At 38.2% G+C, this 13,902-nt stretch overlaps 1 pseudogene; it reads left to right on the top strand.

The window, feature by feature from the left end:
• The first annotated feature begins 6,004 nt into the window (after positions 1-6,004).
• Positions 6,005-13,902, top strand: part of LOC122144394 — a 41,938-nt pseudogene continuing 34,040 nt past the window's right edge.

Raw genomic sequence — 13,902 nt, 5'->3', positions numbered from 1 at the left:
CGACCAGAATGCAATTGGTCTCATCATGTTAGCCTATACTTATATCAGTTCCCTGTTATACTACATATCGTGAGTAACAAGCACCAATCCAAGAATGAGCAATAATTTAGCAGCATAGTTCACGGCCAACGCAAAAAGTATGATTTAATCTGGCCATCATTTACGTCAACCCTCGGGTCCCCTTTTCAAACCTTTGCAAATTTATTTTTTCCTTTCATTAACAGCAGTGGAATTTTAACACTTTTTTTTTCTATTTGTGCTTACTGCAGAACAAATCAAAATCAAACAGGTTGGGCTAGATCGCGCGTTTTCGGTTGGTGAACTAACCCTTTAAATATTTCAGTTATTCAGTTATACTTGTCCTATATCTAAAAATGCAATGAGCCTTAAAAATTTAGACGGATGGGTCCCTGGTTTTGGTTGCTCTAAACTTTTAAATACTTTGGTTAAATTATTGGATGTCCTAAATCATCTTTATATCTGTTTAAAACAGAGGCCAGGAGAGGATGGAAGTCAACATTCAAAATGATTCCAGGCGTTCAGTCCAAACACAGCACCATGCAGCAAGGAGTCCGACTTCCCCGATTAAACAGTTAAATGCACTAGTAGGTATTTTTTTCACAACATGTATTTCAATTTTTCAATTTTCAATTATCAATTTTGTTTTTTTTTTTGATTACATAGACTGAACTTTTTTCCCCCCAATTTGCATTCACTGATTATTTTTTAAATAGTTTAAAAAACAACAACAACTGGACTGCAGTGGGTTTTTCCTCAGCTTTTTTCATTTCACGGTAATTCTTTAATAAATAATCCTCCACTATAAAAACAGAAAAAACAAATTTCCATATCAGAATGTTTGTTCTGTGGATAATCATTTTAAGTTGCATGCTGACGAGTCAAGGTTAAGAACGAATGTGTTTTTTATATAGGCTTAATTATGTTAGGTGCAAAATTTTAGAATAGCCTACACCTACATAATTCTTTTAAAAACTAGTTGATCTCGTTACATGTGCGTTTATGATCAAGGAGAGTTTGAACACTTATACAAACACAAATGTTCCTCTGATTCGTGAAGGGAGCTTTCGAGCAAAGACTGTTTGTGAGCCGCCTCACCCTAGAGGACCGAGGCCGGTGTGTGTGTGCGTGTGTGTGTGTGGTGTGTGAGAGACGAGGGAGGGATGGAGCGTGCAGCAGGTCCTGCTGTGTCGGGGCTGAATGTAAATCACTGCACAGACAACGGAGGAGAGAGAGAGAGAGCGCCCGCTGCCGAACCGACATCGCAGCCCTCCTGCTGCTGAGTGGAAACAAACGGAGGTGCCGGGCTCACATCACGACTCCTGTCAGCACAACTCACCACTGAATCGTGTTTAGAGAGAAGCAAATCTCTGAATATTCACTAAATTCTTCACCTAAGGCAAGTAAGAAAGGTCTTTTTTCCTTTTCTTCTGCTAATATGAAAATTTACGCAAACCGAAAGCTCGCAAAGAATTTGACCCTTTCCCCCTTTGAATATTGTTTTTGCTCATTCTTACTTCATTTGTGTCGATCGTTTTTCGGCTATTGTTTATGTCATTATGGTCAGCGACGGTGACTGTTCCATTTTTGTCCGATCAAAGTTATTCGAAAATACACTAAGAAATTCAACGAAACAAGTTTTCTTGTAAGGGGTCAAAGTATTTTGTCCTATAGTGTTTGCGCGACCGTATTCAAACTGTCAATTGTTTGGGAAATATGTAGTTAATTAGGGCATAATGTTCTTTTATTATGCTTATTTCTTTTAAAATATAAGTATTTGCGGAGAAGTAATCAGTGTCACTCAGTTTTGTGTGGTGTGTCTGTGATCATGTTTTTAAATATTCACATATTTTCGAGCTTTTATGAAAGGCTTGTGTTCTTGGTCGATAAAACCCTCCGCTGGTATTACTAATAATGAATGTTGTTTTTAAGAAACATTCGTTGGAGAAATGTTTTTTATTTTTTATATTTTTGGAAAACGTACTTTTTTACTTTACAGTTAAAACCACCTTTATGTGAGTTTTTAAACCTAAAATAGTGGTAAAAAATTCCATTTTTCAAACATGTAAAGCATTATGAATACAAAATCGATCCTCATGGCAATTTAACATCCATATTTTATTTAGCGATCCTTAGTGGTCAGTTGATCCTGAAATCAGAGAAATAACTATTGGTCAACATTATAAAAAAAGATACTTGAATGTACGCTACACCATAAGTACCTGTAGACTTTTGAGCACATGTTTCAAATTATGTGCACACGTTTTAGTGTTTGCCATGCCAAGTGGACACTGTCAACAACTGACTGACATTCGCATGCATTTAATTTAGCTCTAACGAAACTATAACCTTTAAAAGGTTATTTTTTCAGACAGACCAGACCATTATTGACCCAATAGTCACAGGTTAAAAGCAGCATGCAAAGGTTAAAGAATACCCCCCCCCCCCCCCCCCCCCCCTAATGGCATACAACCCTAACTTGTGTTTCGTGTTCTCTCTGTGTGTGGTAACACAATGAAATATTCTTTGGATGAAAACCGGGAGGCTTGTGACTGCTTGTCCCATATGATTGCCAAGTAAATTACAACGGTCACAGGTTCCAGAGAACGTATGAAAGACTCGTCAAAGTGGTCCATCTGCCATCAGTGATTTCATCCGTAAAGTTATGAATCGACTAGAATACTTTTTTGTATGTGAAGAAACAAAAATAACCGATTTTATTCAACATTTGTCTCCTCTGTGCTCATTCCCATCAACGTCAGCGCCATCTTGAGATACCACTGAACGCACGCAGCATCCACTCTTCTTGTCACCACACTGCACGGATGCTCTGTTTTCGTTCAAATCAATCGTTTATGCACTGTAGCAAACGTATCTTGTGTCTTGGCTACACAGAATGTAGCAATACCAGTTTTGCGTTCATGGACTATCTCCAAATGGCGGCATTTAATGCGGAACGAGACACAGAGTTTCAAATTGTTGAAGAAGTCTTTAGTTTGGTTTCTTCCCGTTCAAAAAGTATTCTCGTCGCTTCATAACGTTACCGTGACCACTGATGGAAGATGACGATTCTGATGGATGTCTTTCACACTTTTCTGGGACCCTGACACTGTAATTTACTTGCAGTCAATGGGACATTCAACAGCCCTCCCGTTCTCATCCAAAATTCTTAAATTATGTTCCAAAGCTGAACTAAGCATTTATGGGTTTGGAACGACATGGGGGTAAGTGGGTTGAAAAAAATTAATGACATTTTCATTTTGATGGAGTAACCCTTTAAAACAAACTCAGTTTGGTAACTTATTTTTCCATATGTAATTTTTCACATGGAATATTCACTAAATCTTCACCTTAAGGCAAGTAGAAAGGTCTTTTTTCTTTCTTCTGTATATGAAATTAAGCAAAACCGGAAAGCTCGCAAATATTTGACCTTGTCTTTGAATATTGTTTTGCTCATTCTAAATTCCATTTTGATAGTTCATTTATTATTATGTCATTATGAACATGACGGACGTTCATTTTGTCCGATCAAAGTTATATTCGAAATACACTAAGAAATCTAACTGGAAAACAAGTTTTCTTTGTAAGACCAAAGCAATTTTCCTATAGGTTTAAAAAGGACGTAGCCAAACTGTCATTGTTGGGAAATATGTAGGAACAAGCAAGCAATGTATTATTATTTCTAAATATAAGTATTTTGTATCTGTGCGTCACTCAGTTTTGTGTGTGTCTGTGCATGTTTTCTAACATCATACATTTGAGTTTTTTACAGAAAGGGCTTCAGGTTCTGGCCGAAAACCCTCTTGGTATTAATACTTAATAATGAATGGTTTTTAAAAAAACCTTGAGGAAATGTTTTTTATTTTTATTTTTGAAAACGTACTTTACTTTACAGTTAAACCAGCATCGTATGAGTTTTAACTCGCAGTGCAAAAAATTTACTTTTTCAAACATGTGCTAAATATGAATACAAAAAATCCCATGGTATTTCATCCATATTTTACATCCTTATTGGCCATTGATCCTGAAATCAAGAAATAACCATTGGTCAACGTGCACACGTACGCTACACCATAACACTGTGGGTAGACTTTGATACTACTTTCAAACGTCACACGCTAGTGTTTCATGTCAGCGACACCTCGTCAACAAATAGACTGACAGTCGTATGATTTAATTAGCTCTAAGAAAACATATAACCCTAAAAGGCTATTTCAGACCAGATACACTGGATACCCATGTCACAGGGTTAAGAGTATAGGCAAGGTTAAGGGAATACCCCCCCCCCCCCCCTATGGAATACACCCCTAACTTTGAAATCGTCTTCGTAACATTAATTGAAGATATTTTGATGAAAACACGGAGGTTGTTACCTGTCCCATTGATGGCCAAATAAATTACAGCTGTCCAGGTCCATGAAAAGGTATGAAAGTACATCGTCGTGGAATACTCCATCTGCCATCAGTGATTCAACTGTAAAGTTATGAAGGGCATAGAATAACATCTTTTTGTATGTGAAAAAAACAAAATAACGATTTTATTCAACAATTTGTCCTCCTCTCTGTGTCTCTCCGATTGAACGTAGCCGCCATCTTGGAGAATAGCCCACTGAACGCTAAGCAGCATACCTCTTCTGTGTCCAGCCACACTGCACGGATCGCTGTTTTCGTTCCATAAATCGTTTATGCACGTAGCAACGGTATCCTTGTGTCGTTGGCTGACACAGAATAGTCCTACGCAGTTTGATGCTTCAGGGGATATTCTCCAAAATGGCGCTACGTTAATGCGGAGAGACACAGAGGATCGTAAAATTGTTGTAATAAAGTCTTTATTTTGGTTTTCTTCTACGTGCCAAAAAGTATTCTCGCCGCTTCTATAACGCTACTCGGATGAATCCACTGATGGCATATGGTCTAGTCTTGTGGATACCTTTCACACTTTTCCTGGAATTTACACTTAAAATTTACTGGAGCAGTCAATGGAGCAGTCACAAAGCCTCCCTGTTCTCATCCAAAATATCTTAAATGATAACCCAAAGCTGAACGAAGCATTTTATGGGTTTGGAACATTATGGGGTGTAAGTGATTAATGAGATTTTCACTTTTGGGATGAAGTAACTCTTTAAAGCCAAACTCAGTTTATGGTTAACGTTATTTTTTCCATAGTTAATTTTTGCACTTTAGACCTAATTTGATCAATGGAGTGGAGGAATCACTTTTAAGAGAGGGATAAAGTTCAACGCTACAGCCGAAGCGCAGAATCGGGGGGCAATGGGCTCCTCAGGTCCCACTCACAGTTTCTACTGCAGCCTCCTGTAACCGATAATGCACCCTCAAATCTCTGAGCTCAGAGAAGCAGGCGAGAAAGCGCGCTTTTTACCAGAATGTTATTGGGTACTTGACCGGGCAGTGTATGCCATCTCATCCGACCTGATAAGAACCTTTGACGCTTTGCTGGCCGCCCCTCCACCTGAATCTTCTTCCTCTGATAACGCCAACCTGCCCCAAGGGGTCAGAACTCATACCCAATCGATGGGCTCCAAAAATCCTCACCAGTGTAGATCAAGCCGATGGAAGGCAAGAAGCTGTCTTGCTTTCGCCTCTTCGGGGTGGGTGTTAGGTAGCCATGCCTACCTGAAGCTGCGCCTACTATTTTCTAAAAAATCTAGCAGTTCGGCTGCCATGTGTAGGCTATATGAGCGCACGTTTGCATTTGTGTGTTTCCATTTTTTCCCAAAGTTTCCATATCTTGGTTGCTTTGAATGCAGTTGGATTCTCAAATCCAGAGCAGTCGATGTTACGGCAAGGATACAAACTTAGGGCACTCGATAAGCAGTTAATTCATGCATGGCTTTACCATAAATACAATGCATTTTAACAGAGTACGCACAATCGACATGCCTCAGGTCTTTTTCCTAAAAAATTAAACTCATGCTCTCATACATGTTCATAGAAAATTTGTAAATATCACTCGCCTATCCGTGACTATGTTCTCTATCATTATTTTAGTTGAGAGTTATGTGTTGTGCGCTCCACCGAAGCCTTTAAAAAGCTGTGAATACTCTCCAGTACAAGTCAAACCTAACCGGTCTGTGAAATGTGGGAAAAGAAGCCGGGCCTTGGGCCAGCTCAAGTGCCCCACGGCTCTAGCCAGCTCGAAATCAGAGACCGCAGTCCAAACAGATGGCAAAGAGACTTTCATCAGACCCAGAGAAATTGTTGCACCATCATCCGCAGTGGGTTGAAGCCACGGAAGGCAGTTCGCATCCTGCTCAACAAGTAAGAGACAGCCCACTCCTATGAGGCACAGTTCTGACTGACATTACAGTGATGCATAAAGCTTGATTCAGGTGTGTAAAGAGGATCCTACACCCTTTGAGGGAAAGCAAGTCAGATTGCTTGTTTATTAATGGAAAATCTTGATATTGCTGCAGTATTTAAGTCAATTTCATAGTCTGAAAGGGAGAATCTGTTTTGTGTGTGTATCATGATTGTTATGTAGAAGTTGATTTTCATTCATGTGATTTTACCTCAGACAACTAATGAATTATCATACTCGTTGTTGTTATGGCAGCGCATCCCTTTGACGACTAGAGGGATGGAAAGGAAAGCTTGAAGCCTTCCTGAAATTGCACATTGGGGATCCCAGATAATTGACTGGTAGTGAAATAGGAAATGTTAGAAATGATTCATTAAATCAGCCAGCTGAGTTCCCTCTTCCTTTGTTATTGTAATCAGTTGACGTCATAATACTTTATAGACCTAAAAGTGTTTTGAGATTGTTTCTTCTCTGTAGGGAAACTCAAAAGAATATCCTAGAAATAAGGAGCTCAAACATCCCAAACAATTTTGCTCTTGTTTTTTTATAATCCTCGTGAAATGAATTCTAGTCCACAAGCCTTGAGATTATAAATAATGAAGCCTCATTATTTCAAATTGCTACAAGCAGAAATCTCCCTCCCCCTAAACCTGCAGCCAGATTTAGGCAGATCTACGTTGTAGTTTATGAATGGGAATCTGTGTCTTTGTCCCCACACACACTCAACATGAGATAACAGGTTTTGCGTCAGAGCATACAGAAATAACTCGGGCTTCTGCTCTCATTTAAATTCCTCCCACCTTTTCGTTGCTGTTCTGAAACATCTGTGCTGCCCACACACATGCAGAATGACAGAAGGTGGCACACAACTCAATGCCAGGACCCGTGCTGTGGATGTACGTGAATGTATAAACAAAATTCTAAATAATTTGAATCATACATCATTGGTAAATAAACCTCCACATCGTACTAAGTACAGTGCAGTTCAAAAGTTTCAGCTTTGGTGAAAGCTTTTTTTCCCTCCAGGCAAGACTTTTATGTGCTTAGCAAATTTTATTATCAGGATAAAAATGTAAATTTAAAATGCTTATTTTTTTTTACATTTGTGTTTATGTTTGTATTTATTTTTCCCCTTTTGGAGTAAAAAACAACAAGCACTCAAACGACATGAACTTCTACACGATTTGAGAATGATCCAAAAGAACATGTGCTTCATGTGGAAGGGAAACAAGAAGCTTGACGACTTTTTGTTAAAATCACATGGGGCTAATGTCTATCAAATTTTGCTTGATTTGAACAGGAAACTGTAAACAATACTAGGTAGAATCTTAAAATATTTGCTATAATTCATTTTACCCGGTCATAAATATATTTATTTTTTTGATTTAGAAAGTTTGGTTTTGCATTAATCCTACAATGCTTTATTTTGCAGGTTTTTATTCTGAAATCAGGGTTCTTTTAGTATTTCATTGAGAACTACTATTATACTTTAATAGAAAATATGTTCAATATTTTTTTGTTTTGTGTGTCCATTTTAATTTTAAAGTGTTCTCTTTTTTTTTACTTTGAGTTAGTTAGTGTACAATAAACTAGCAACATAATTATATATCTAAAACTACAACTAAAAAACCAAAATGGATTGTAAATATATATAAAAAATAAATATATAATATATTAAATATATCTATATATATATATATATATAATGATAGAGATATATTATATAATCTATACGTATGAAATTATAAGAAATATAATAATATAATATATATATTTAGAGATATATATCATATTCTATATATATATATATAATATATTATTTAATTTCAGTAAACCAAAATTTTATCTTTTGTTAAAAGTTTAGTCTGTTTCAAGTACAAAAATAATAATGGTTTTAACCCTGTTTTGAAGTCTTATAGTGTGGACTTTTGAATGTCCCACTGTACATACTTGTCTTTTCAATATGTCTGTGCTCTGCAAGGTAAAATGGCAAATAATCAGACGCCTATTGACTGAAATTTCAATTCAAACTCTATTTAATCTGAATCTGCGCAAGATCTGTTTACTTTTCTCCATGATCTCTGTGCTGGTGGCTCTTGCCAGTATTTCAGATCTTCAGACTTGGTCTTTTCTATGTGAAAAATCCCTTCTAAATCCAAACAAATCCCTTGAATGTTGAAAACCAGCCTTCATATCAATGTGCATCATGCCTAAGACTTACTGCCTTTTTAGAGTAGCTGTATTGATCAACATATACGTATTTTGAATGAAAGTTTCCATAAGCCTTCCTCCCATTGTGTTGGTCTGCATACAGAGATTACACAGTACGGCATAAAAGCCCTGTTCCCATCCAGATAAAGTAGAGCATTAATGGGTAGCGCTAATTTTAGAACAGGGATCGATTGGGCATGAGGGAGCTGTATAATGAACAGCCTTGCCAGACACCTTACAGCACACAATTTTGTCCTGGAAACAATTATGAAGACAAAAAGCAACGGGAACCCAGGAAGGAGAGACACAGAAAAGGGAAATAAAGGAGATAATAGAAGAATCTATAGGTTTTAGAGACGAAAAGCTGAAACAAGTTGCTGAAATGAAATATGAGGTTGATGAGTTCAGGTGCGCATCAATTAACGAAGCAATAAAAAGTACATTTTCCTGTTTATTGTCCAGTTTGAATCTGCATGATCCAGGTTGTGGAAGCACGCTTGCAATGTTCTTGTTTGCGGTACTTGTTTTGAGTTTAAACAATAATAAACTCTGACTGTGTAGGTGATTAATGGGATTTCTAAAGTGATTTTATTTAAGTTCAGTGTTGTTTGAGTCATGAGATAACATTATCTTTTTTAACCTAACACAATCATCTTTTTTGTATATATAATGCTACAGCCATTTTTGACGTAAGGCCTTTCTCTGTTTTTGCAAAGTGCAAAAAGTAACCAAAATTCATGCAGGAATTCATTTTTATCTGCGGATGGAGATTTTTAGGAAGAGAGTTGGGAGACTGCATATTATTCAATGGGTGGCAACGATTTTTAGCATTTTTCTTTCTGCTGCGAACATGTCATGTAAAATGAACCTGTATCTGTGCCTTATGAAAGAAAAAATCATGTAGATTTTCTCCGTTTTTTAGTCCAGTGAATAAAATTACAGTTTATCTCCTTCATGGGACGAGTCTAATGTACAATCTGATTTGTACAGAGACTGCTTAATTGCGTATTGCACATTGCATGGCATATTTCAGAAAAAAAAGCAGAGCGTGCCGAGTTTTCCCCCCCCCCCCCCCCGGAATCTGTCTGTTAGAGAAAGAGCTAATTATAAATGGCAAAGCACTATGGAGATGGATTGCAATCTGATTACTCCCACATGGGAGTATGAACGTGATTTTCCAAGTGCAAATGTATGTTTCTTTCAGCTACAAGATCCTGTCATTTACTTGTGTTTCTATTTGCTTTGTAGGAGATGCGATGTGCCGTGTGTTTAGGTGCGGTTGATGTAATTTTCAGATCAAAGGCCGGTTGTTTTTGGTGCAAAAACCTTGCGTATGTACTCCGCGAAAACACAATGGTTGTTGCAGGAGTTTTTGGAAGTATCTGAAAAAGCCATTAAAACCGCGACACAGGCCTTGCTGTCTTCAGGGATGGAATCACTGTAACGGAACCAACATCTGCCTCTAGCTCTGATGTCTGTAGCACCTGTCGTGATTTTAAAAATAGATGTCAGATACTGGAATGCATGTTGCCAGTGTCTTGTGTGGACAATTAAATGTGAATGAACCGGAAATGCTTCATGATCACGAGCGGAGAGACTCTGGGTTTTTGGGTCTTTGCGTGAGTCTCATGGCACCTTTCTGATAACCCTGCTATAATGAGGTCAGAGACAGTATATCAAGCTCTTATTCCATCTTCCTACATATCGTGAGAATTTTATCTGAGTATTACTTGTAGGTTGAAATATGGATTGTGTAAGGTTTTAAGTGTGTAAAAACCATTGTGAATATCATGTACTACAAGCCATGTATAGATGGGGCAACTAAAGGTTATCATGGTGAGAGAGAATCATCCAATATTATTTTTTCTAGACAGATTTGTAACAGCACCATACAAAAGAGTTATTGGGTGTCAGATCTTGTGGGCTTGACTTTTGCCACTTGACCACTTGACACTAGTTTTTATCGTTGATTCAGTGCTCCGCATATAGATAATTTCAGAGTTAGAAAAGTTTTTCTGTGCCATCTGATCCGTTCCCCTCAGATGGCCAGTGGACCTTGAATCCAGTCCCCGTGTGATCTCCAATAATTTCCTGTCCGGTACACTGATGCAGGCTCACATTTTTTGCTTGTGGTGCAATGCTGCTGAAGGACCATTCCTGACAGAATTGGAACAAAGAGGGCATGCAGCTGCCAATTCATAATTAACAGTGTGCAGACACTTGTCTTACAAACCCATTTTAACTTCAATCTGCCCACCATGCACAGACCCTCCAAATGTCCCTGGCTTGGAGCTTTCTGTCTGTCCTCTGACTTTCTGACACATTTCCACCCTATGCAGCGTACTTACATGAACGTAATCACAGTTGTGGTTGTCTTTCTTCAACAAAGGGACAGGACTTTGGACCTGAGATAATTTTATAATCCCATGCTTGTTGCTCACTCTCCTTCCAAAGAAACTGATCAATCCCCCCCCAACAGGTTTCTATGACGATGTGATCCAGTTGCTTGGTAACGGCCCTGATCCTTTGTGGACATCACTGTGGGCACAGTGTGTGAAGGAGTGTGTTGGGGAGTTAGAGTCTGGGAGGGAGAGGTAGACATATGATAAGTGGTTTAGGCCCTTCGGACATGGCTCTCTTTTTCCTTATCCGTTAAGCCAATATTTACACGCACACAGACTACACACTTACACAAAAGACTTAAAGCTACACAAAACACAGACCTTCTAATAGTTAACACAACACACACACACACACATAATAACCAGACAGACGTGTCTTGCATACTGCAACTGATTCTTAATGACCTCTGGCATATGACTTTGGGCCTGAGACAGAGGACATAGCAGGCGTTGTAATCGGCAATCACACTCATGTGTGTGCTCTTCCTGAGATTTGTCGTATGGACATAACTGATTTTTCTTGCCCCGTTTTGCATATGCACACACCTGCTTAATTAGCCATGTCTTTTCAGTCTCTAACAGCCTTCCATTGTCTGTTGGGCGAAAGGGCCTTTACCCCCTCTTGAGCTCTCCTCACCTCTCGTTCCCTTCCCCTCCTGTCCAATGAAAATGGCCAGATATTCTGCCTTTGGCATATGTCTTGCTCTCTCCCAGAATATTGTGGTCAGCAGAATTTCTTTGTTTCCTAGCGTGTTAAATCCCATATTAAAATCCAAATCTGGGATTAACAATTTAAATTAAGAATTGAAGCGTAATCTGGGTTTCAGTATTGTTTCTTAATGTATTGCATTTAATGAAAATTAAGGAGGCAAACTGCACACTGCACAAATTTTTACTTTAGATGACTTTTGTTGTTTGTTTTTCTAGATGATGGTTTTTGTTTTAGTTAACTGTAAGATGAGGTTTATGTTTTTTGTTTCAAATGTTTTAGATGAACTTTTTGTTTTTGTTTTTAATTTGATTCTAGGTGACTGTTTGTTATTATTTTTATTTTGTTTTACTCTACATGATCGAATAATGTCATTGTTCAAGCTTTTCAGCAAACAGCCTCCTTTCTATGTTATATTAGTCTCATTTTAGATCGTGGTAGACCAACAGCATTAAGTTTTGTGGGGAATAAGCCTCATTTAACAACAAAGAAAAGTAGGAGTGCACAGAATTCCTTTTAGAAGAAAAGTTTGTGCATATTCTATATTGATCATGTAGTAATTCATCAAATGATGATCAAATGAGATTAAAAAATGCACGTATGCCCATAATTAATTCATCATCATTATCATACCCATATCTTTTATCGTGTGCCTGTTAATAATTTGCAGTGTTCCTTGTGCATGACGCAATGTAGTAAAAATGTGACTCTCAAGTTAAAAAAGTTAAACATTTAAGAAAACATTCTGCTCTAGACCTTTACTTTTTTGTTTCCATCCAACTACCCTGTTTTCTTATGTTTTTAAACACACTGCTGTGTGAATGGCCCCCTTATGTGCTGAGTATTAGAAACACCATATCATGCACAGGAAACTGCAGACATGAGCACAATGGTCAAACATGTCCATCTAGCCCATGTTTTCACATAGAAAATAGAAATCCAGAGCAGTGGAAGCAGAAACATGTTCTGTGTGAAACTGCCGTGCAAGGAACGCAAGTCGGTGAGTCTGCTGCATTGTCTGCCAACCTTGCACTCGTGACTCACCAGATTGGAGAATTGTGCCATTGCTTTTCAACACAGATTTGCATGAACATGTTTGTGGTTGCCCTTATTTTGCATAAGTCCTTTCAATGAACTGGGCACTACCGCAACACAGACCGCCAGTTGCAAATAAACAGCATTGAAGGTCCCTCAAAAAAAAGTGCAGTTTTTCATTTGCTTTGTATATTAGCTCATCCATCCTCATTTATTCTGAGTAAGCTGTTAGCGTGTCGGACAGCAGGTGTCTGGTTGAATCAGATTTTAGGTTAGGTCTGCTGCTTGTGCTGAGGTCACTCCTACCCAGGTGTGGTGTGTGTGTGCATGAAGGTGCGTGTGTGTTTTGTATGTGATCTTGTGTGTCGACAGCTTGTGTTTGGGCATATAATAAGCACTGTGTTGTGTGCACAGCAATATGCGCTTTCCATGGCAAATCATTTATAATATGTGTATGCTGCCCAACATAACACACAATGACAGCCACGAAATTAGGAGCATTTATATATGTCTTGTTAAAACAAAGCACCACAATTTTACTTTAAAACTGCTCTAAGTGACTAAGTGTTTTTGGTTTTTTTTTTCATTCTGTTTTTATGTTTTCAGTTTCTTTTTTTTCGTAGTTCATCTTGTTAGCTTTGTCTTCACTTTTGCATTCCTTTAAGTGTTGCACACACTGCATAAGTGTTGCTGCTTTGAATGTTCTTAGGAAATGATTTCTTTGAGGAAACACTCTGAAATTAATTAATCAGTCATCATATCATCATACCCTTTTCTTTTAATGTGTGCTGCTGTAATAATAAGTCCCCACTGAACTTTCTAATGACAGCATGTCTGGTGAGACTCTCATCCCAAGAGAGCAGTGACACGATATGCGAGAAAAACAGTCTGATCATCTGAAAGCTACGTCTTTTACGGCAGGTCTGTTCTTGAGGGGACGTGATTTTTTTTAGACGCTCACTGCAGTCTTCTGTTATAATAAAATGATTTCTAATCTCCACCCACTTCTGGCATAGAATCAGCCTTATGTAATTGAGGTCTTATGTAACTGCTCTTGTAGTCTGCTCGGCATTTAGCAGGCCTGATTTAGGAGATCAAGATGGCCGCTAAGTTCATCTGCAAGAAGCTCCACATTTATAGCAGACACTGACATTAATAGGAGGGCTCAGTTCCCTTGAAGGTCCTGGTGCTCTTAAAGGAACAGTGCAT

Source organism: Cyprinus carpio, unplaced genomic scaffold, assembly GCF_018340385.1.
Source record: "Cyprinus carpio isolate SPL01 unplaced genomic scaffold, ASM1834038v1 S000006658, whole genome shotgun sequence".
In the NCBI taxonomy this organism is placed as follows: Eukaryota; Metazoa; Chordata; class Actinopteri; order Cypriniformes; family Cyprinidae; genus Cyprinus; species Cyprinus carpio.
Note: the sequence above shows the minus strand (reverse complement) of the source record. Positions and strands in the feature narration are given on the sequence as shown.